At 35.4% G+C, this 23731-nt stretch overlaps 1 long non-coding RNA gene across 1 annotated transcript in view; it reads right to left on the reverse strand.

Moving 5' to 3' along the window:
• Positions 1–414: 414 nt before the first annotated feature.
• LOC129036996 (uncharacterized) overlaps positions 415–23731 on the reverse strand; it is a 30054-nt gene continuing 6737 nt past the window's right edge. Inside the window, exon 3 of the long non-coding RNA XR_008502713.2 lies at positions 415–496. This is a non-coding gene — a long non-coding RNA (uncharacterized LOC129036996). The remainder of the gene's footprint in view (positions 497–23731) is intronic.

Below are 23731 nucleotides of genomic sequence, written 5' to 3' on the forward strand. Positions count from 1 at the left end.
AGATAAAAACATCACAAGAAAAGAAAAACATGGAACAATATCCCTTATAAGTACGTATGCAGAAATCCTTGGGAAAACATTAGCAGATCAAATCAAACAACATATAGGAGCTATATACTATGACCAAGCAGGATTTATCTTCACCCACTAGATTTTAAGTAGGCATAATATAGCAAAAAATTATTTTTAACAAATTTATGATATCTCAGAGTAACATCAGCAAAATGGTAGAGTAGGCAGTACCAATCTCTCCTTCATCCCCAGAAGTAGCAACAAATAAGCATAAATCATTAGAAACAATTTTGACAAAATTCTAAAAAACAGTCAAATGTTTGTGTCAATCAAGTGAATGTTAAATTAAGAAAAGGCAAGTTGAAATTGACAAAAAATTCTCAGTTTTTTTACTTGCCTTTATCACACCACCTCCCTGGTACAGTAGCAGTCTTGAAGTGGTAGCAACTTGGTGTTTTCAGTGTGGGACCTTGGTCTCCAGTTCCTGAAAAAGCAGAGCAAACCTTAGATATAAAGCATTCTGTTTATCTGTTCTGAGCTGTCAAATGGGCCACCTGAAGAACTAACATATGGTACTTGTCTCTGTTTTTCCTAATCAGACCAAAAAAAGTGGCATATATTGCACATATATATATATCCATATATATATATTTATATATGCAATATATATGCATATCTCTATGTATATATACACCATATATATGGTTTCTCTCTGTCTCTCTCTCTCTATATATATAGTGTGTGTATATATATATATATATATATGGTGTGTATGTGTATATATATATAGAGAGAGAGAGAGAGAGAGAGAGAAACTTTTGCCCCAGATGCTTGTTGTTTATTAGTTCAACTTTCAGTGTGTATGTGTGTGTGTTTGTGTGTGTGTGTGTATGTTTTAAGACATATGTGTGTGTATATATATGTATACACATATATACATATATATATATTCTTTTTAAAAACTGTTTCACTATATTTTATTGATATAAATACAACAAACCTCCTAAGTGTGTTCTTGCTTCAAGGAACTTAAGGACATCCTCCTCCTTTATTTGCAAGACATGAAGGGCTCCGGATATTGTGAAGGTTTCACTTTAAGTTAGGACTGACGGGAATACAGAACAATGCCATATGGACCCCTCTGTGGGTAGTACGGAAAAACTGTTCATTTTTATATACCATCTAAAGTTCAATAAGTAAAGTTGTGATAGATTCTTTGGAAAACTAGGAACATCTGTGTATACAAGAGAATTTAGAATTTCACATGCATAACCAGGGCAAGATATATGCTCAGAAAAAACTGAGAAGGTCCTAATATTTTGCCTTGGGAACTAGACTAAGTTGGAAACCTGGCAAAGATTTGAAGTACCCCAGCATAGAGCCAATCTGCAATGATTGATAGAGGAGTTTGTTTTGGTTTGCTTTTTTTTTTCTGTTCTATAGTTGTTGTTTTGTTTATTTACTTATTTTTAGCTCATAACAAGAAAATCTCTGTCAAAGTATTAAGTAAACACAAGATAAAAGATCAGAGATTTCAGGGACCACATCTGACAAACAATACAATTTTTACAATCATTTGGAAAAGTCACTAAACATATGGACTATTAAACCTTCAACAATAAAAAAGCTGCAGATCCTGAGTAAGAGTGAGAATCTGACTTCCAGAGTTGCCACATTAAAGCATTCAAAAGTCTACTTTTTAAAAACAATAATGAAATCACAAGACATGCAAATAAACAGAAAAAAACCTGCCTATTGAAAGGAAAAAATATTAAATTGACAAAATACGCAATGAGCTAAATGTTTGTTTCTCCATCGAGTGTATATGTTGAAATCCTAACCTCCAATGTGATGGAGCTAAATGGTGGTGCATTTGGAAGATGATTAAGTCGCAAGGGTGGAGCCATCATGAGTGGGATTACAAGTTTTACAAGAAGAAACATAAGAGCTTGATCTCTCTCTTTCTCTCTCTCACTCATTCTCTCTGCTCTTCACAATTTTAGCCCTATTAAAAAATGCTGAAGGAATTTCTTTAGGTTAAAATGAAAGATACAATAAGAAAACTGCCATCTGCAAACCAGGAAACACACCCTCACCAGACACTGGATCCACCAGGAAACAGACCCTTACAAGACACTGGATCCACCAGGCCCTTACCCTCAGACTTCCCAGCCTCCAGAACTGTGATATATAAATTTCTGTTGTTTAAGATGTCCATTCTGTGGTTTTCTCTTACAGCATTTGAAACTGATTGAGAAAGCCCAATCATGAGATTGACTGGACAAATCTCTAAACAACTCTTCTAAATATGCTAAACAGCTAAGAGAGGAGACAGAAAGAAATAAAAAACTAAAGAAATTAACAAAACAATGTCTAAACAAAAAGACAATAATATTAAAATGATGAATAGCTTCAAAGAAACCAAACAAAACCTCTCGAGATAAAATCAATAACCGAAGTGAATGTTTTGCTATATGGGCTCAACAGCAGATTTGAGGAGATAGAAGAAAGAATCAGTGAACTTGAAGATAGGACAGTTAAAATTACTGACTCTGAGGAGCAGAAAGAAAAAGTAATAATAAAGAATACTTAACAGAGCCTAAGTGACCTGATGAAAGCTATCAATTCAAGAATATACAAATTATGAAAGTCTCAGAACTAGAAGAAATAGAAAATAGGGGCAGAGAGAATATTTAAGGTAATAGAAACAAAAATACTACCATTTTTATCAAGTACATGTGTATGCAAATCCAAGAAGATCAACAAAATCCAAGTATAATAAAAATTAACCAGACCCACATTAAGACACAGCATAGTCAAATTGTTAAAAGCCAAAGATAAGATAATCTTGAATGAAGTGAGAGAGAAATGACTCATCATCATATATAAGGATCCTCAACAAGATTAGGAGCTGATTTCTCAAGTGAAACCTGAAGGCCAAAGGCATGGGTATTATATATTTATAATGCTGAATGATAAAAAAAGAATGCCAACCAAGAATTCTATACCTGACAAAACTATTCTTGAGAAATAAAGTAAAATTAAGACATTTTCAGATAACCAAATCTGAGAAAGTTGATTACTACTAGACATTCCTTACAAAAAATGTAAAAAAGAATTATTTAGGTTGAAATGAAAGGAAACTGGATGTAATTCACAGCAATACAAAGATAAAAATATCACCAATAGAGGTAAATATATGGACAATATAGAAGCTAATATTTTTGTAATTTTGTTTTATAACTCTAAATTTGTTTTTGTTTATGAATATTAATCAATAAATGTGTCAATGAAGATTGCAAAAAATTAGAAAATACTTAGAGATGAGTTAAAATAAAACAGCATGTAAAACCTTAATAGATGTAACAAATGCAGTGCTCAGTGGGAAAATTATAGCTGCAAATACCTACATTTAAAAAAAAAGACCTCAAATTAGTAACCCAAATGTACATCTTGAGGAATTAAAAAAAGGAATTTACATCTTTAGGAACTAGGGAAAATACTAACAAAGTAGGAACTAGAAATGAAAACTAAAGCCAAAGCTTTCAGAAACAAGACAATGATAATGGCTAAATTGGAGACATAAAACCGAGAATAGAAAAACAATACAATCAAGGTACCCAAGAGTTGGGTCTTTGAGAAGATCAACCAAATTGGCAAACTTTTTGCTAGTTTGACCAGAAAAAAAAGTAGTGCAAGTAACTAAAAACCAAAATAAAAATAGAGACATTACTACTAGCTTTATAGAAAGAGGAAAGAATGTTAAGAGAATGCTAAGAACAATTGTACAGCAACAAATAGTTAACCTAGATGAAATTTACAAAATCCTAAAAATATACACATTTTCCAAACTGACTCAAAAGGAAATAAAAAATTTCAACAGACCTATAACAATTAAAGATATTCAATAAGTAATCTAAAATCTCCTAAAAAAGAAAAGTCCAGGACCAGATGTCTTCAGTAGTTAATCATGACAAATATTGAAAAAAGAAAAAAAAAAACTTATCAAACTGTTACCAAAAAAACTTGATAATAAAGAGATATTTTAAAATTCAGTTCATGAGGCTAACAATGCCAAAATCAGATAAAAACATCACATGAAAAGGAAAACATGGAACAATATCTCTTGTAAATACATATGCAAAAATCCTTAGGAAAACGTTAGCAAACCAAATCAAACAACATATAAGAACTATACACTATGACCAAGCAAGATTTATCTAAGGAATTCAAGGGTGGTTCAACATAGAAAAATCCATCTATGTAATATCTTACATTAGTAGAAAAAAAAAGAAAAAAAATGATTATCTCAGTTGTTTCAGAAAAAACACATGGCAAAACTCAGCACTCTTTCATGATAAAAACAGAAAAGTGGAATACAAAGGAACTTCCTAAACAATAACAAAGAATATTTATAAGATCTCACACTAATAACCATCTATGCCATTGTAAAGACTGAAAGCTTTCCCTCTAAGATAATGAGCAAGACAAACATGCTTTTTTTCATTGCTGTTATTTGACAGTTTACTGGAAATTATAGCCAGAGAAATTAAACAAGCAAAAGCAATAAAAAGCATTGAAATTGGAAAGGAAAAGATAAGATTGCCTGTAGTCAGAGATAACTTGATCTTACATAATAAAAAAAAAAACTCCACAGAATTTGGAAAGCATTTGAGCTAAAAATTAAAAATTAAAAAAATATAACACAAGATCAGCACACAAAATCTAGTTGTGGTTCCTAAAACGGCAATGAGCAATTCAAAAAAAATCAAATCAATTTACAGATTCAACACACTCTTTATCAAAATTTCAAAAGCCTTTATTTGCAGAAACAGGAAAGCCAACTCTCAAATACATACAGAATTGCAAGGGTCCCCTCAAGGCCACGACAATTTTGAAAAACAGAACAAAGTTCAAGGACACACACTTTCTATTGTGGAAAGTTACTACAAAGCTACCATAATCAAAACAGTCTGATACTTGCAGAAGAATAAACATATGGGCCAATGGAATGTAATTAAGAGTTTAAACCACGTCTTTATGACAAACTGATTTTTGACAATGGTGCTAAGTCCATCAATGGTGAAAAAAATAGTTTATCAGAATGGATGGTGCTGAAACAACTGAATTTCTACATACAAAAGAACACGATTAGACCACTTGATTAAAAATGTATCAGTGACCTAAATGTTAAGAGCTAAAATTATAAAATACCTGAGACAAAACATGAATAAGTCTTTATGTTCATGGTTTTGGCAACAGATACTCATATATGACACTAAAAGCAACAAAAAATAAAAACAAAGGAAAAATCGACAAGTTGGACTTTGCCAAAACTAAAATCTTTTGTGTCACAAAGGACATTGTCAAGAAAAAAAAAAAACCTACAGAATATGAAAATATATTTGCAAATCATGTATCTGAGAAAGGCTTTTACTCAGAATATATGAAGAACTCCTACACTCAAGAACAAAAATAAACAATACAATTTAAAAATGGGCAATGTAAATCAATAAAAATTTCTTCAATGAAGATATAAAAGTGGGCTATACATACATGAAAAGATTTTCAAATATTCACTAATCAACAGAGAAATGCACATGAACATTAGTAATCACTAGGGAAATGCAAATTAAAACCAGGAGATGTCACTTCATGCTCATTAGAATGGCCATTATTAAAAAGCAAATAAAAAATATGTGTTAGTGCAGATGTAAGAAGTCAAAACCCTTTTATATTGCTGGTGAGAATGTAAAATAAAGCAGCCACTGTGGAAAACAGTTTGGCGTTCCCTCAAAAATTTAAACATGTAATTACCATACAACCCAGCAATTCCACTTTTAGATATATGCCTAAAATAATTGAAAACAGAGACTCAAACAGATATTTCCATGCCAATGTTAATTGCAGCAGTATTCACAGTAACTAAAAGAAGCAAACAACTCACTTTCCACTAACAGATAAACAAAATGTGATATATTCATACAATGGGATATTTATTCAGCCATAATAAAAAATAAAATTTGTATACATGCTACAATGATTTATCCTTGAAAGCATTGCAGTAAGTGAAATCACACAGAGACAAAAGAGCAAATATTGTATATTCCAGTCTATCTGAAATATCTAAAATAGGTAAATGTATAAAGAGAGAAAGTAGTTTAGAAGTTACCAGGAGTTGGGGAAAGGGGAATTGGAAATATGTGCTTACTTCTTTAAAGAGTGTCTGTTTGGAGTGTTAAAAAGGTTTTGAAAATAGATTGTTGGACATGGTTGGATGATATTGGAATTACACTGTGAATGTAATTAATGCCACTTAATAATACACTTAAAATAATTAAAATGGCAGAATTTATATGTATTTTACCATGATAAAGAAAGAAAAAGCAGTTCATACGATTTTGATAGAAATTCCTAAGACTCTCATTAAACATTTTATGAAGTGCTGTTTTGCCCTGTGATGCCTCCAGTTAGTATTTGCATTGCTGTTGAATTCGTGAGTGACGTGTATTTTCATGTTTTTAAATATCCCTCTACTTGAATATAAGATTTGGAAACACAACCATGTCTCATATTTGCTAGCACATTTCTGAGCACTTGTTGATCAACATTCAAAAAATAATTTAAAATTTGAGCATTTGCTTAAATCTCAAAATGGAAAAACATTAAGTCATTGTATACAACCAATTACTCCTAATCTTTCTTTAGATAATAGAAATTATATATGTAGACTATATTATATGATGATATATAAGTATGTGTACATTATATCATAATTATATTCATATGTAATAATTATTAATTTACTCAACACTTGTGATACTACACTAGTTTATAAAGCTGACTATCTTTGTGACTCCACCCTGTATTTTCTAGAATTTTTTAAAGAATGGGCAAGAAATATCCAGCTCATTATTTTCTTTTGCAGAGTATATTCACATACCATTAGAAATAAAACACTCATGATTTGTAATACATATTTTAAAGACAAATTCTAACAAGAACTAGTAAATGTTTTCATGTTGAAAAACATTGAAATCAAGTAGAAATAATTGTTTCTTTTTGAATACAGAGGGAAAGAGAACAGAAAATAATTACTTTTGCTCATCTACGTCACTTCACAAAAATGAAATATTTCTTTTCATCTATCCAATCTCCAGTGGTAGTTGAAGGCTCAAGCTCAGTGTTATTCGAGGACATCTGTGTTACTTCATTCCACTTGAATTCACTTCCTTTTTAAAGAGTTAGTCTCTAACTTGGCAGTTAATTTATACAGCCTTATTATATATTACAAATATAATAATGATAAATAGTTACAGGGCATCTGCTATGCATCATTCGCAGTTCCAAGTGTTTTACATATATAAATTCATGAAATCTCCAGGCAACTTTATGAGACAGGTAAAATTATTAGTTGCATTTTGCAGATAAATGTATTAGTTTTGGAAAAATTAAGAGTCTTGCTCAAGGTCATATAGCTAAAAGGTGTCAGGCTCAGATAAGAATATATCTTTTAAACATCTCAATTACTATTGGTCTTTCAAAACAAATATACTATGCTATGCCATGCCATTCAATGCCATGCCATGCTATGTTATTCTTACCCCATTATTGTCTGCTGTGGGTTGAACTGTGTCCTTCTAAAAGATATGTTGAAGTCCTAACGCCTCATATTTGTAATGTGACTTTATTGGGAAACAAGGTCTGTGCAGATGTAACTAAGCTAAAATAAAGTGATATTAGATTAAGGTGGGTCCTAATCCAGTAGGACTCAAGCCCTTATAGGAAGAGTTGAATATACGCAGGCTCACAGAGGGAAGAATGCCATGTGAAGATGGAGTCTGAGATTGAATTTAGGAATCTACAAGTCCAAGAATGCTAAGAATTAGTGGCAACCAGCAGAGCTAAGAAGTTGCAAGAAATGATTCTTACCTAAGAACTTTAGAGGGATCATAGGCCTACAGATACCTTAATTTAATACTTCTGACCTACAGGACTTTGAGAGAATATATGTTTTTAAACCACATAATTTGTGGTAGTACTTGGTTATGGCTGTTCTAGGAAACTAACAAAATGTCTCAGAGTGTTTCATCAATTTAGGATTTAAAATTGCTTCAGTTCACAAATTTTCAATGTTTAATTTTGTACATTAGTAGCATTACTTTAAAATTAACAGGAACCTTAATGTTAAAGCAAACAAACCAACAAACAAGGAAGCAGTCCTGAGGGGCTTTCTGGTGAGGCCCCTGGTGACACCCTCTAGGTCTTAAAGTTTCTTGATACACAGTTGTGAAAAATAACAAACCCAATTTAAAGTTATTATTTAATTTGTGTGAAAACTGAAGCTTAAAGAACTTTATTCTCTTATATACGGTCATCCAGATAGATGGTGGCAGACCTCTCACTTTGGTATGTATTGTTCTTTTATTTCTTTATTAATTTTCTACACTATGCAGGGCTTCAATTTAAAGACCGACTTCTGAAAATAGCTCTTATTGATTTTCTCATCATAAAAATATTATATTTTATCTCAAGAAAATTTATTAAATAAAAACAGTAAAATGAAGAAATGAAAAGTCTAATTAACACTCTATAAAAGAACTGTAAATGTTTGGTGGATTTACACATAAACACTTAACTCTGAAATTAGATCCTGGAATCTCTATTGCCTAGTCAGCAAGCAATCTTACAGTCAAAGAAACATCAATCCATCAGCCAAAAGATATTTACACAGAAATAACATTTTATTACTCTTTTTCTTGTAATTCACAACACTTTGAAAACCCTCTTTCTCTAGTTCTTCTCATTCCACAATTTACTTGAAATTCTGCAGCCACCATTCCCATCCTTTACTCTTAACAATACACACATTTCCTTTCATCAGGAAACTCACCCTTTTTCTCCAACTTGTCCTTTCATCTCTCTTCCATTCTCCAGATGCTTTTTTTGCAAAGTTCAGGAAACTTTCTCATAGAAAATCTACACAAAATGTAGCAATAACCTAAGCAGACATATTTTATCTGGTCCTACCCTTGGTACACATACACATGTACTAGTTTGCATCATGCTTTAGTCAGAAACACTGTCATCACTAGGAGTTCTCTTAAAATATTTGTTTTATTTATCCTTTTAAACGACTTTTTTCTCATTATAAATCAAGAAATATCATTGATTATTGTACCTTAATTTTTACAAAGGATTAAGCAGATGCATTTATGGTAGGTATATATTTTTAAACATATCTAGGCTATTTTAATGTCATATATGCTATTGTTAAAATTCTAAACCATACAAGAGTGAATAAATGAGACTTCTGTCTTCATCTCTCGATGTTGAGAAGTTGAAGGTACTTTATTCCCATATTTACAATAAAATACAATGCAACAAACTGTACATTCATGACCAGTTTTGAACCCATTATAAAGCTAAGTTGACAGAGCAACTGTGATATTGTGAAACACGTATATTTAGTCTTCAGTCCCCACTTTTTGACATTCAACTCATAAAATCCTTGGAATATCCAGTGTTGTAAAATTTTCTATGCTACTGACTTGACTAGTGGCTGACAACCTCTAGGTAGCCACAGAATTGGGCTGGTCACTAGAAAGACTAAGGCAGGATTAGAGGGCTGAGACTTTCAGTACCACTCCTAAACCTTCAGCGGGGAGAGAGGGGCTAAAAGTTCAGTTGAGCACCAACAGCAAATGGTTTAATCAATCATGCCTATGTAATAAAGCCTCCATAAAACCCTTCAAAAAACAGGATTCAGAATGCTTCTGGATAGCTGAACATGTAGAAGTTTTTGAAGAGTGGCATGCATGAGGAATGTATGAAGGCTCCATGCCTCTTCACCCATGCCTTGCTGTTTGCATCTTTTCATTTGTACCCTTTGTATTATTCTTTATAATAAACTGATAAACTTGAGTTACATTTTCCTGAGTTCTGTGAGCCACTCCAGCAAATTAACTGAACCCAGAGAAGTGCTGTGAAAGCCCCAATTTATAGTGGGTCAATCATAAACACAGGTAAAAAATCTGGGGGCTTATGGTTGGCATCAGAAGTGGAAGGCAATTTTGTAGGACTGAGCCCTCAACCTGTAGGATCTGATGATATCTCCAGGGAGACAGTGCCAGATTTGAATTAGAACACATCCAGTTGCAGAATTTATTGCTTTCTTGGCATGTGGGGGAAAAACACCTACACATTTAGTCACAGAAGTCTTCTATGTTGATTCTGGAGTGAAAGTTTAGGAAAAACAGTTTGCATGTTTTTCATTCAGATCAACCCACTGCCCCAAAATTTCATTAGAGACAGCAACCTGCAGAGAGAGCAGAGAAACCTGGAGGGAGAGAGAAGTGAGCGCTGGCTTACTTATTGAAGACATAAATGGGTACTTGCAACAGGAGCTCAGCATATATAATGCAAATTTTTGAAGGCTGCATTTGAGTTGGTGGGACATTGTAATGCCCTGGGTGTCATAGATATTGAGGTATTTTACACTCTTTGGAAAGCGTTTATCAACAATCTCACTGAGTATTCATAAAAACTATCAAAATGAGTCCTAAGAAAGTTTCCATTGTAGATCAAATGTAGAGGAGGGCAATAGCAGTTCTGTTAGAGAAGGAAGACTCCCACTTGAGCCCTTCTCTAAATCCACTATAGAACAAAAGCCTTAATTTATGCAGAGGTGGGCAACTTACACCACTGCCTTTAGGATACTGGAGAAAATTTATTGCATCTAGAATAAAACATGGGAAAAATATCTACTCCTGAATCAGGTGAAGATCTATGAACTGGACTCTGAACTAAGCTAATGGAGGTGAAAAGAAATAAGTAGGAGCCATTCCCCAAACCTAGGATACTGTGACTGCCTAAGACTTAAAGCTTGATCAAACCATTTAAGAATGCTTCTCAGGTACTGGCAGCCAAGCTGCCAAGCTTTGAAACACAAGTAATGATTGAGAACTGCAGAGAGCAGGATAAGAAAAGAATAAGAACATGCAAAAAATAACACTCTCTGAGGCACAATGTAAAAGGAAGGCCAATACTCAGGTCAAACCAATCTACACACTAAACACATGGTATTGCTACAGGAATGTGCATCCTATTGCGCATTGATAATAACTATAACAACAATATACTTCTTCTCAGCTCATCACCTGAATTAATTAATTAGTTAGCTTAAACTCCTGCACTGAAGGCATTCAAGAGAAAAGGTATAACCATTTTCAGCATTAAAAAACTGTTTACTTCAGTGTGTATTGTCCTAAACAGATCGCAGGTGGCTTTCAACAAAAACTATAAGACAAACAAAATTATCTGAGATAGCACACTGCTAAGAGACCAAGTAATAATTAAAACCATATTTTAAATGACACAGATATTAGAATTTATGCTAGGGCATTTAAAATAGTTATGATTGATATGTTAAAACATCCCATGGAAAAGGTGTACAATATGCAGGATCATATTAGGAATTTCAGTAGAAAAATTTATACCAATAAAAAAATAAATTATTGAAAGAATACAAGTACAGGACACAACTCAAACAAAAGAAAAAATTTCAAATGGAAATATTAGAAATTAAAAACATACTAACAGAGACATAAAGACTGTCTTTGTATGCTTGGCACACCTAAGGGAATAATCAACTCAAATCAGAAAATCAGACAATAGAAATTATACCAATTGAAAAACAAAAAGAAAAATATAAAACACTCAAGAGTTGTCTGGAAATACCATATGGTCTAACTTAGTGTAATTAGAATTCTAGAGGAAAATAAAAGAGAATAGGGCAAGAGAAATTGTTTAAAAAAGAATGGCTGAGAATATTTCAGAATTAATGACAACCATCAAACTATAAAAACACAAATCTCAGAACAAAACAACTGGTGTTTTTTAAAGAAAAGTATGTACATTATGTTCAAACTGGTGAAAACATTAGACAAAGAATAATAAAGCAAATATGGCAAAAAGGCAAATTAAATACAGATAAACAAATATATAAGTTATGGTCTGATACCACACAAGCCAGAATATAATCAATCCAATGAAATAGGAAAAGATACTACTTATGGGAGAAACCGAATGATATGGTTTGGCTCTGTATCCCCACCCAAATCTCACCTTGAATTGTACTCCCATAATTCCTACGTGTTGTGGGAGGGACCCGGTGGGAGACAATTTGAATCATGTGGGTGGTGTCTCACGTACTGTTTTCAGGGTAGCTAATATGTCTCATGAGATCTGATGGTTTTATCAGGAGTTTCCACTTTTGCATGTTTCTCATTTTTTCTCTTGCTGCTGCCATGTAAGAAGTGCCTTTGCCTCCTGTCATGGTGCTGAGGACTCCCCAGACATGTGGAACTGTAAGTACAATTAAACCTCTTTTTATTCCCAGTCTCAAGTAAGTCTTTATCAGTACAGATTTTATGACAAAGGCTTGGAGCTAACACAACCTGTGGATAATTAACATTGTTATCCGCCCTTTCAAGGAGCAGTCTTGCATGGCAATGATCAAAGGTCAGTTTCTGGACACCATAAGTAAATAAACTTATCTAGATAAACTCCTTTACACTCCCTTGCATCTACTTCTCACCCTCTGCATCAGGGTAAGGGAATTAGCTGCATTCAGCTTTTATTCTCTCCCGAAGCTTTGCAAAACCTCCCGGCCTTCCAAGAGGGTTTGTGTCTTGTCCTAGATCCCTGAAAATGTGGAATCAACTTTGGAACTGGTTTACAGGCAGGGGTTGGAATAGTTTGGAAGGCTCAGAAGAAGACAGGAAAATTTGCGAAAGTTTGAAACTTCCTGGAGACTTGTTGAATGACTTTGCCCAAAATGCTGATAGTGATATGGACAATAAAGTCCAGGCTGAGGTGGCCTCAGTTGGAAATGAGGAACCTTTTGGGAACTGGAGCAAAGGTGACTCTTTTTATGTTTTAGCAAAAAGACTGTCATCATTTTGCCTCTTCCCTAGATATTTGAATTGAGAAAGATGATTTAGGGAATTTAGTGGAAAAAATTTCTAAACAGCAAAGCATTCAAGAGATAACTTGGGTGCTGTTAAAGGCATTCAATTTTAAAAGGGAAGCTGATCATAAAAGTTCAGAAAATTTGCAGCCTGACAATGGGATAGAAAACAAAATCTCATTTTCTGAGGAGAAATTCAAGCCAGCTGCAGAAATTTGCATAAGTAGCTAGGAGCCAAGTGTTAATCACGAAAACAATTGGGAAAGTGTCTCCACAGCCTCTCCCATCATGGACTTGGAGATTTAGGGGGAATAAATGGTTTTGTGGGCTGGGTCCAGGGTCTCTCTGCTCTGTGTAGTCTAGAGACTTGGTGCCCTGCTTCCCAGCCATTCTAGCCATTAATAAAAGCGGTTAAGGTACAGCTTGGGCTATTGCTTCAGATGGTGGAAGCCCCAAGCCTTGGCAGCTTCCACATGGTGTTGATCCTGCATATGCATAGAAGTGAAGGATTGAGGTTTGAGGACCTCTGCCGAGATTTCAGAGAATGTATGGGAATGCCTGGATGCCCAGGCAGAAGTTTGCTGCAGGAGTAGGGCCCTCATGGAGAAACTCTGATAGGGCAGTGCAGAAGGAAAATGTGGGGTCAGATCCCCCACACAGAGTCCCCACTGGGGCACTGCCTACTGGAGCTGTGAGTAGAGGGCCACCATCCTCCAGACCCAAGAATGGTAGATCCACTGACAGCTTGCACTGTGTGCCTGGAAAAGCCACAGACACTCTATGCCAGCCCATAAAAGCAGCCAGGAGAGGGGCTATACCCTGGAAAGACACAGTGGTGGAGCTGCCAAGGGCGTGGGAGCCCAACTCTTGCATCAGTGTGACCTGACTGTGAGACATGGAGTCAAAGATTATTCTGGAGCTTTAATATTTGACTGCACCACTGGATTTCAGACTTGCATGGGGCCTGTCGCCCCTTTGTTTTGCCAATTTCTCGTATTTGAAATGGCTGTATTTACTCAATGCCTATACCCCATCATATCTAGGAAGTAATTAACTTGCTTCTGATTTTACAGGCTCATAGGTGGAAGGGACTTTCCTTGTCTCAGCTGAAACTTTGGACTGTGGGCTTTTCAGTTAATGCTGAAATGTGTTAAGACTTTGGGGGACTGTTGGGAAGGCATGATTGGTTTTGAAATGTGAGGACAGGAGATTTGGGATGGTCCAGGGGCAGAATGAAATGGTTTGGCTGTGTCCCCACCCAAATCTTATCTTGAATTTCCACATGTTGTCAGAGGGACCCAGTGGGAGATAATTGAATCATGGGAGTGGGTCTTTCCTGTGTTATTCTTCTGACAGTGAATATGTTTCATGAGATCTGATGGTTTTATAAGGTGGAGTTTCCCCACACAAGCTCTCTCTTTGCCTGCTGCCATGCATGTAAGACTTGACTTGCTCCTCCTTGCCTTCTGCTATCCATGTAAGACTTGACTTGCTCCTCCTTGCCTTCTGCCATGATTGTGAGGCCTCCCCAGTCATGTGGAACTGTAAGTCCATTAAGCCTTTATTCCTTTATAAATTATCCAGTCTTGGGTATGTCTTTATCAGCAGTTTGAAAATGGATTAATACACTAGGTCATGAAAAATAAGGAAAAATTAATACTGTTTCAAATATGGAGGCTAAGAAGACATGATAACTAAATGTATTGTGGAATAACTAATTATATTCAAGAAAAGAACAAGACAATGAGTGGGAAAACTGGTGATATTTGAATAAACTCTCTAGTTTAGCTGAGAGTATGGTACCGGAGTTATTTTCTTGTGTTGATACTCATGGTAATGTAAAATGTTAACATAGGGAGCCATTGGGTGAAGGATATATAGAGGTACTTCCCTCTATTTCTACAACTCTTCTGTAATCTAAAATTAATCTCAAAATAAATAGTTAAAATGAAGACAAAATCTAAATGACCAAAAAGTGAATAAATAGAAAAAAATCTACACATCCTCACCTTTCCATGTTCAACATTTTTCAGAAGACATACAAATGCCAAGAATTATATAGAAAAATGCTCAAGATAACTAATCGTCAGAAAAGTATAAATTAAAACCACAAGGAGATTCCACTTTATACTAGTAAACATGGCTGTTACTCAAAGGACAAAAAATAATAGATGTTGGTGAGGATGTGGAGATAGAGTTACACTTATACATGGCTGTTGGGGAAGCAAATTATTGCAGCTCTATGGAAAACAGTATGGAGATTTCTCACGAACTAAAAGTAGAACTACCTTTCGATCCTGCAATCTCACTACTATTTATCTACCCAAAGGTAATAAAATCATTATATCACAAAGACACCTACACTTGCAGGTTATCACAGCACTATTCACAATAGCAATGACATGGAATCAACTTATGTTTCCATGAACAAATTATTAGACAAAAAATTATGGTATACAATGAATACTATTCAGTCATGTAAAAGAAAGAAATCATGTCTTTTGCAGCAACTTGGACAGAACTGAAGGCACTATCTTAAGTGAAACTACTCAGAAACGGAAGGTAAAATCCCACATGTTCTCATTTATGAAAGCTAAATAATGTGTACACATGACATAGAGTGCGGAATATTAGACATGGAAACTCAGAAGCATAGGAGGGTGGCGGAGGGGTGAGAGATGAGAAATTACATAATTGGTACAATGTACATTATTTGGGTGATGGTTACACTAGAATATCTGACTTCACCACTACACAATATATCCATGTTGTGTAGTATAACAAAACTACACTTGTACCCCTTAAATGTATACAAATAAATTTAAAAAAATTAAAAAATACATACACTCCATATTCTTCTAGAAATGTGGAATATATTTTTATTTTCCTAAGCCTTATATAACACTGCATACTCTTTTTATCTATTAAGATAGACTGAAATAATGGTAAACTGATGTTCATTGATTAAAATTTGTATGCTTTGAAACATATGACCCAAAGGCCCAAATCATGTAAGAAACATTTCATAAAGTACTTTATTTTTGTAAAATATAAATTTCTGGGAAATAATTTCTACTTTAACTTTTTTTCTCTTACTGGATTGTTAGTTACACTTTAGGTGATTAGGCTGGTAAAGTGCAGGCTAGCTACAGAAGTATATGCTCATTATCTTTAAAAGTTTAGCATTTTTTGGTTGTCTGGACAATGTGAATATGTTTGTTTGCTTACATGCACTATATTTTTCCCCAACACCATAAAGTTTCTCTAAGGCAAAACAATTTCAATGTGAACTTCTTGGTTTAAAAATATGTCTGTTAATTTTTTTTTCTTTTTTACTGATCCAACTGGGGAACAAGTTAGTCTATGAATCCTTTAATTCTCCTCCCATAAAGACATTTAAATAAAGCTTGTTCTTTTAAAATAGATGGGTATTTATGACTGTATTCTCAAATAAAATGCTGTGCAAATGACTCTGAGTGACTTTTGAGGTTAGGTTATAACATGCCATGGATCTTCTAGTAGTTCTCTCTGGGAGTCTCTGTTACAATGTACAAAGGCCAGCTACCAAATGATGACTATATGAAAGGACCACAGAAAGTGACTACAAAAAGAGAAGGAGAGAGAGACCCAATAATTCCACTAGTTTTAGTGTCCAGATATTTGAATCTTTTCATTCTAGTGCAAAACATGTGAGGGAAGAAGCCTTCATGAGGACTGCAGACACCTCTTGATGCAAATGTATGAGTTAACAAATGAGAATTGCAGTTGAGTGTAGGCAACTTCCATATTCATGAGCAAAATAAATGATAGCTAGTGTTTTAAGTCACTGTTTTGGTATAGTTTGTTTTACATCCATAGATAACCGAAAAAGGAAATTATTTAGAATCATCTATAGGGCTGTTACTGCATTTGGATACATCACATTTTGTTCCAACTAATAGCCTTAAATCTTAAAATCCTGAAAGAGAGAATGTGTCTGTGATTGTCTCTCTGTCTTTTATCCTGAGATAAGCTTTCTGTACCTCAAAGGCTTTACTTTCATCAACAGCTAAATTTGTCAAAACTGTTATCTTACGCAATGTACTTAACTGAGCTGTTTATATTAATGAAAAAGAGTTTTGCATAACATATCTTTTTTTTTTTTTTCCAGTATTTGAAGAGATTTATTCTGAGCCAAATATGAGTGACCATGGCCGGTGACACAGCCCTCAAGGAGGTCCGGAGAATATGTGCCTGTAAAGATTTTTTTAAATTGGGGTACGGGGAAGGTACCAAGTTAAGATGCATGTGGTTACAAATAAGAATTTTTAAAAAGGCAGAATAAACATCTTGTAATAAACTTAATAAGAAATATATAAAAGAGGGGGTAGGAGCCAAGATGGCCGAATAGGAACAGCTCTGGTCTACAGCTCCCAGCGTGAGCGACGGAGAAGACGGGTGATTTCTGCATTTCCATCTGAGCTTTGAGGAGAGCAGTGGTTCTCCCAAAATGCAGCTGGAGATCTGAGAACAGGCTGACTGTCTCCCCAAGTGGGTCCCTGACCCCTGACCCCCGAGCAGCCTAACTGGGAGGCACCCCCCAGCAGGGGCAGACTGACACCTCACATGGCCGGCTGGGTTCTCCAACAGACCTGCAGCTGAGGGTCCTGTCTGTTAGAAGGAAAACTAACAGAAAGGACATCCACACCAAAAACCCATCTGTACATCACCATCATCAAAGACCAAAAGTAGATAAAACCACAAAGATGGGGAAAAAACAGAGCAGAAAAACTGGAAACTCTAAAAAGCAGAGTGCCTCTCCTCCTCCAAAAGAAAGCAGTTCCTCACCAGCAACGGAACAAAGCTGGACGGAGAATGACTTTGAAGAGCTGAGAGAAGAAGGCTTCAGACGATCAAATTAATCCGAGCTATGGGAGGATATTCAAACCAAAGGCAAAGAAGTTGAAAACTTTGAAAAAAATTTAGAAGAATGTATAACTAGAATAACCAACACAGAGAAGTGCTTAAAGGAGCTGATGGAGCTGAAAACCAAGGCTCGAGAACTACGTGAAGAATGCAGAAGCCTCAGGAGCCGATGCGATCAAATGGAAGAAAGGGTATCAGCCCTGGAAGATGAAATGAATGAAATGAAGCGAGAAGGGAAGTTTAGAGAAAAAAGAATAAAAAGAAACGAGCAAAGCCTCCAAGAAATGTGGGACTATGTGAAAAGACCAAATCTACGTCTGATAGGTGTACCTGAAAGTGACGGGGAGAACGGAAACAAGTTGGAAAACACTCTGCAGGATATTATCCAGGAGAACTTCCCCAATCTAGCAAGGCAGGCCAACATTCAGATTCAGGAAATACAGAGAACGCCACAAAGATACTCCTCGAGAAGAGCAACTCCAAGACACATAATTGTCAGATTCACCAAAGTTGAAATGAAGGAAAAAATGTTAAGGGCAGCCAGAGAGAAAGGTCAGGTTACCCTCAAAGGGAAACCCATCAGACTAACAGCGGATCTCTCCGCAGAAACCCTGCAAGCCAGAAGAGAGTGGGGGCCAATATTCAACATTCTTAAAGAAAAGAATTTTCAACCCAGAATTTCATATCCTGCCAAACTAAGCTTCATAAGTGAAGGAGAAATAAAATACTTTACAGACGAGCAAATGCTGAGAGATTTTGTCACCACCAGGCCTGCCCTAAAAGAGCTCCTGAAGGAAGCGCTAAACATGGAAAGGACAACCGGTACCAGCCACTGCAAAATCATGCCAAAATGTAAAGACCATTGAGACTAGGAAGAGACTGCATCAACTAACGAGCAAAATAACCAGCTAACATCATAATGACAGGATCAAATTCACACATAACAATATTAACTTTAAATGTAAATGGACTAAATGCTCCAATTAAAAGACACAGACTGGCAAATTGGATAAAGACTCAAGACCCATCAGTGTGCTGTATTCAGGAAATCCATCTCACATGCAGAGACACACATAGGCTCAAAATAAAAGGATGGAGGAAGATCTACCAAGCAAATGGAAAACAAAAAAAGGCAGGGGTTGCAATCCTAGTCTCTGATAAAACAGACTTTAAACCAACAAAGATCAAAAGAGACAAAGAAGGCCATCACATAATGGTAAAGGGATTAATTCAACAAGAAGAGCTAACTATCCTAAATATATATGCACCCAATACAGGAGCACCCAGATTCATAAAGCAAGTCCTGAGTGACCTACAAAGAGACTTAGACTCCCACACATTAATAATGGGAGACTTTAACACCCCACTGTCAACATTAGACAAATCAATGAGACAGAAAGTCAACAAGGATACCCAGGAATTGAACTCTGCTCTGCACCAAGCGGACCTAATAGACATCTACAGAACTCTCCACCCCAAATCAACACAATATACATTTTTTTCAGCACCACACCACACCTATTCCAAAATTGACCATATATTTGGAAGTAAAGCTCTCCTCAGTAAATGTAAAAGAACAGAAATTATAACAAACTATCTCTCAGATCACAGTGCAATCAAGCTAGAACTCAGGATTAAGAATCTCACTCAAAACTGCTCAACTACATGGAAACTGAACAACCTGCTCCTGAATGACTACTGGGTACATAACAAAATGAAGGCAGAAATAAAGATGTTCTTTGAAACCAACGAGAACCAAGACACAACATACCAGAATCTCTGGGATGCATTCAAAGCAGTGTGTAGAGGGAAATTTATAGCACTAAATGCCCATAAGAGAAAGCAGGAAAGATCCAGAATTGACACCCTAACATCACAATTAAAAGAACTAGAAAAGCAAGAGCAAACACATTCAAAAGCTAGCAGAAGGCAAGAAATAACTAAAATCAGAGCAGAACTGAAGGAAATAGAGACACAAAAAACCTTTCAAAAAATTAATGAATCCAGGAGCTGGTTTTTTGAAAGGATCAACAAAATTGATAGACCACTAACAAGATTAATAAAGAAAAAAAGAGAGAAGAATCAAATAGATGCAATAAAAAATGATAAAGGGGATATCACCACCGATCCCACAGAAATACAAACTACCATCAGAGAATACTACAAACACCTCTATGCAAATAAACTAGAAAATCTAGAAGAAATGGATAAATTCCTCAACACATACACCCTCCCAAGACTAAACCAGGAAGAAGTTGAATCTCTGAATAGACCAATAACAGGAGCTGAAATTGTGGCAATAATCAATAGCTTACCAACCAAAAAAAGTCCAGGACCAGATGGGTTCACAGCCGAATTCTACCAGATGTACAAGGAGGAAGTGGTACCATTCCTTCTGAAACTATTCCAATCAATAGAAAAAGAAGGAATCCTCCCTAACTCATTTTATGAGGCCAGCATCATCCTGATACCAAAGCCTGGCAGAGACACAACAAAAAAAGAGAATTTTAGACCAAAATCCTTGATGAACATTGATGCAAAAATCCTCGATAAAATACTGGCAAACCGAATCCAGCAGCACATCAAAAAGCTTATCCACCATGATCAAGTGGGCTTCATCCCTGGGATGCAAGGCTGGTTCAATATACGCAAATGAATAAATGTAATCCAGCATATAAACAGAACCAAAGACAAAACCCACATGATTATCTCAATAGATGCAGAAAAGGCCTTTGACAAAATTCAACAGCCCTTCATGCTAAAAACTCTCAATAAATTAGGTATTGATGGGATGTATCTCAAAATAATAAGAGCTATCTATGACAAACCCACAGCCGGTATCATACTGAATGGGCAAAAACTGGAAGCATTCCCTTTGAAAACTGGCACAAGACAGGGATGCCATCTCTTACCACTTCTATTCAACATAGTGTTGGAAGTTCTGGCCAGGGCAATTCGGCAGGAGAAGGAAATCAAGGGTATTCAATTAGGAAAAGAGGAAGTCAAATTGTCCCTGTTTGCAGACGACATGATTGTATATCTAGAAAACCCCATTGTCGCAGCCCAAAATCTCCTTAAGCTGATAAGCAACTTCAGCAAAGTCTCAGGATACAAAATCAATGTACAAAAATCACAAGCATTCTTATACACCAATAACAGACAAACAGAGAGCCTAATCATGAGTGAACTCCCATTCACAATTGCTTCAAAGAGAATAAAATACCTAGGAATCCAACTTACAAGGGATGTGAAGGACCTCTTCAACGAGAACTACAAACCACTGCTCAAGGAAATAAAAGAGGATACAAACAAATGGAAGAACATTCCATGCTCATGGGTAGGAAGAATCAATATCGTGAAAATGGCCATACTGCCCAAGGTAATTTACAGATTCAATGCCATCCCCATCAAGCTACCAATGACTTTCTTCACAGAATTGGAAAAAACTACTTTAAAGTTCATATGGAACCAAAAAAGAGCCCGCATTGCCAAGTCAATCCTAAGCCAAAAGAACAAAGCTGGAGGCATCACACTACCTGACTTCAAACTATACTATAAGGCTACAGTAACCAAAACAGCATGGTACTGGTACCAAAACAGAGATATAGATCAATGGAACAGAACAGAGCCATCAGAAATAACGCCACATATCTACAACTATCTGATCTTTGACAAACCTGAGAAAAACAAGAAATGGGGAAAGGATTCCCTATTTAATAAATGGTGCTGGGAAAACTGGCTAGCCATATGTAGAAAGCTGAAACTGTATCCCTTCCTTACACCTTATACAAAAATCAATTCAAGATGGATTAAAGACTTAAATGTTAGACCTAAAACCATTAAAAACCCTAGAAGAAAACCTAGGCATTACCATTCAGGACATAGGCATGGGCAAGGACTTCATGTCTAAAACACCAAAAGCAATGGCAACAAAAGCCAAAATTGACAAATGGGATCTAATTAAACTCAAGAGCTTCTGCACATCAAAAGAAACTACCATCAGAGTGAACAGGCAACCTACAAAATGGGAGAAAATTTTTGCAACCTACTCATCTGACAAAGGGCTAATATCCAGAATCTACAATGAACTCCAACAAATTTACAAGAAAAAAACAAACAACCCCATCAAAAAGTGGGCAAAGGACATGAACAGACACTACTCAAAAGAAGACATTTATGCAGCCAAAAAACACATGAAAAAATGCTCACCATCACTGGCCATCAGAGAAATGCAAACCAAAACCACAATGAGATACCATCTCACACCAGTTAGAATGGCAATCATTAAAAAGTCAGGAAACAACAGGTGCTGGAGAGGATGTGGAGAAATAGGAACACTTTTACACTGTTGGTGGGACTGTAAACTAGTTCAACCCTTGTGGAAGTCAGTGTGGTGATTCCTCAGGGATCTAGAACTAGAAATTCCATTCGACCCAGCCATCCCATTACTGGGTATATACCCAAAGGACTATAAATCATGCTGCTATAAAGACACATGCACACGTATGTTTATTGTGGCATTATTCACAATAGCAAAGACTTGGAACCAACCCAAATGTCCAACAATGATAGACTGGATTAAGAAAATGTGGCACATATACACCATGGAATACTATGCAGCCATAAAAAATGATGAGTTCATGTCCTTTGTAGGGACATGGAGGAAATTGGAAATCATCATTCTCAGTAAACTATCGCAAGAACAAAAAACCAAACACCACATATTGTCACCCATAGGTGGGAATTGAACAATGAGAACACATGGACACAGGAAGGGGACCATCACACTTCAGGGACTGTTGTGGGTTGGGGGGGAGGGGGGAGGGATAGCATTGGGAGATATACCTAATGCTAGATGACAAGTTAGTGGGTGCAGCGCACCAGCATGGCACATGTATACATATGTAACTAACCTGCACATTGCGCACATGTACCATAAAACCTAAAGTATAATAATAATAATAAAAAGAAATATATAAAAGAAGAAAAACATATTGAAATGTATATAGTGTTCTTAAATAGTAAAATTCAGTATAACAATGTCAGCTCTTCCTTAGTTAATCTACTATTTTTATGTGATCCTGATAAAACGGCCAACAGGAACTAAAGTTAGACAAGCTGATTATAATGTATCTATGGGGAAAAGAAAATTCAAGAATGAATATAGAATTCTAAACAGGGAAGATAATAAGGAAAGAATGTAATTAAAACACTGTGCTGCTATCACATAAATAGACATATCAATGAAACAGATTAGAAAGTCCAGGAATGGACACAAAAAAACCATACAGGAATTATAATAAAAAATGAATTTTCAAATCAATGGAGAAAATACGGATTATTCAGTAAATGGTATTGAAACATCTGACTAATAAAGCAGGAAAAAAGAAACACGTTTGGATTAATACTTTATATTATATATCAAGAAAAACTCCAAGTTGATCAAATATCTGAATCCTAAAACCAAAACCATAAAAGCACTAAGAAAAAAATGGAAGAATTTTGTTTAATCTCAAAGTTGGAAAGGTCTTTCTATACGTGAAGGAAAACCCTGAAGTCACAAAGGAAAATATTGATAAATCCAACTCTGTAGAAATAAAAATGCATACATAAAACATCCAGTATAAATCAGAAGATAAATGACAGACTGGGAAAAAGTATTTGCAACTCATATTCAAAGGCTTAATTTCTTTAACGAATAAGAAACAACATCAATGATTCAAAGAAAAACATGAAGAAGAAATAGAAAAAGATAATTTGTAGAAAGGAAAATCAAGCAATTATAAAAATTAAGTGGTATTCAATCTCAGTTCTTATTTTTTAAAAATATCAATCAAAACTACA

This window comes from Pongo pygmaeus, chromosome 4 (assembly GCF_028885625.2).
Source record: "Pongo pygmaeus isolate AG05252 chromosome 4, NHGRI_mPonPyg2-v2.0_pri, whole genome shotgun sequence".
In the NCBI taxonomy this organism is placed as follows: Eukaryota; Metazoa; Chordata; class Mammalia; order Primates; family Hominidae; genus Pongo; species Pongo pygmaeus.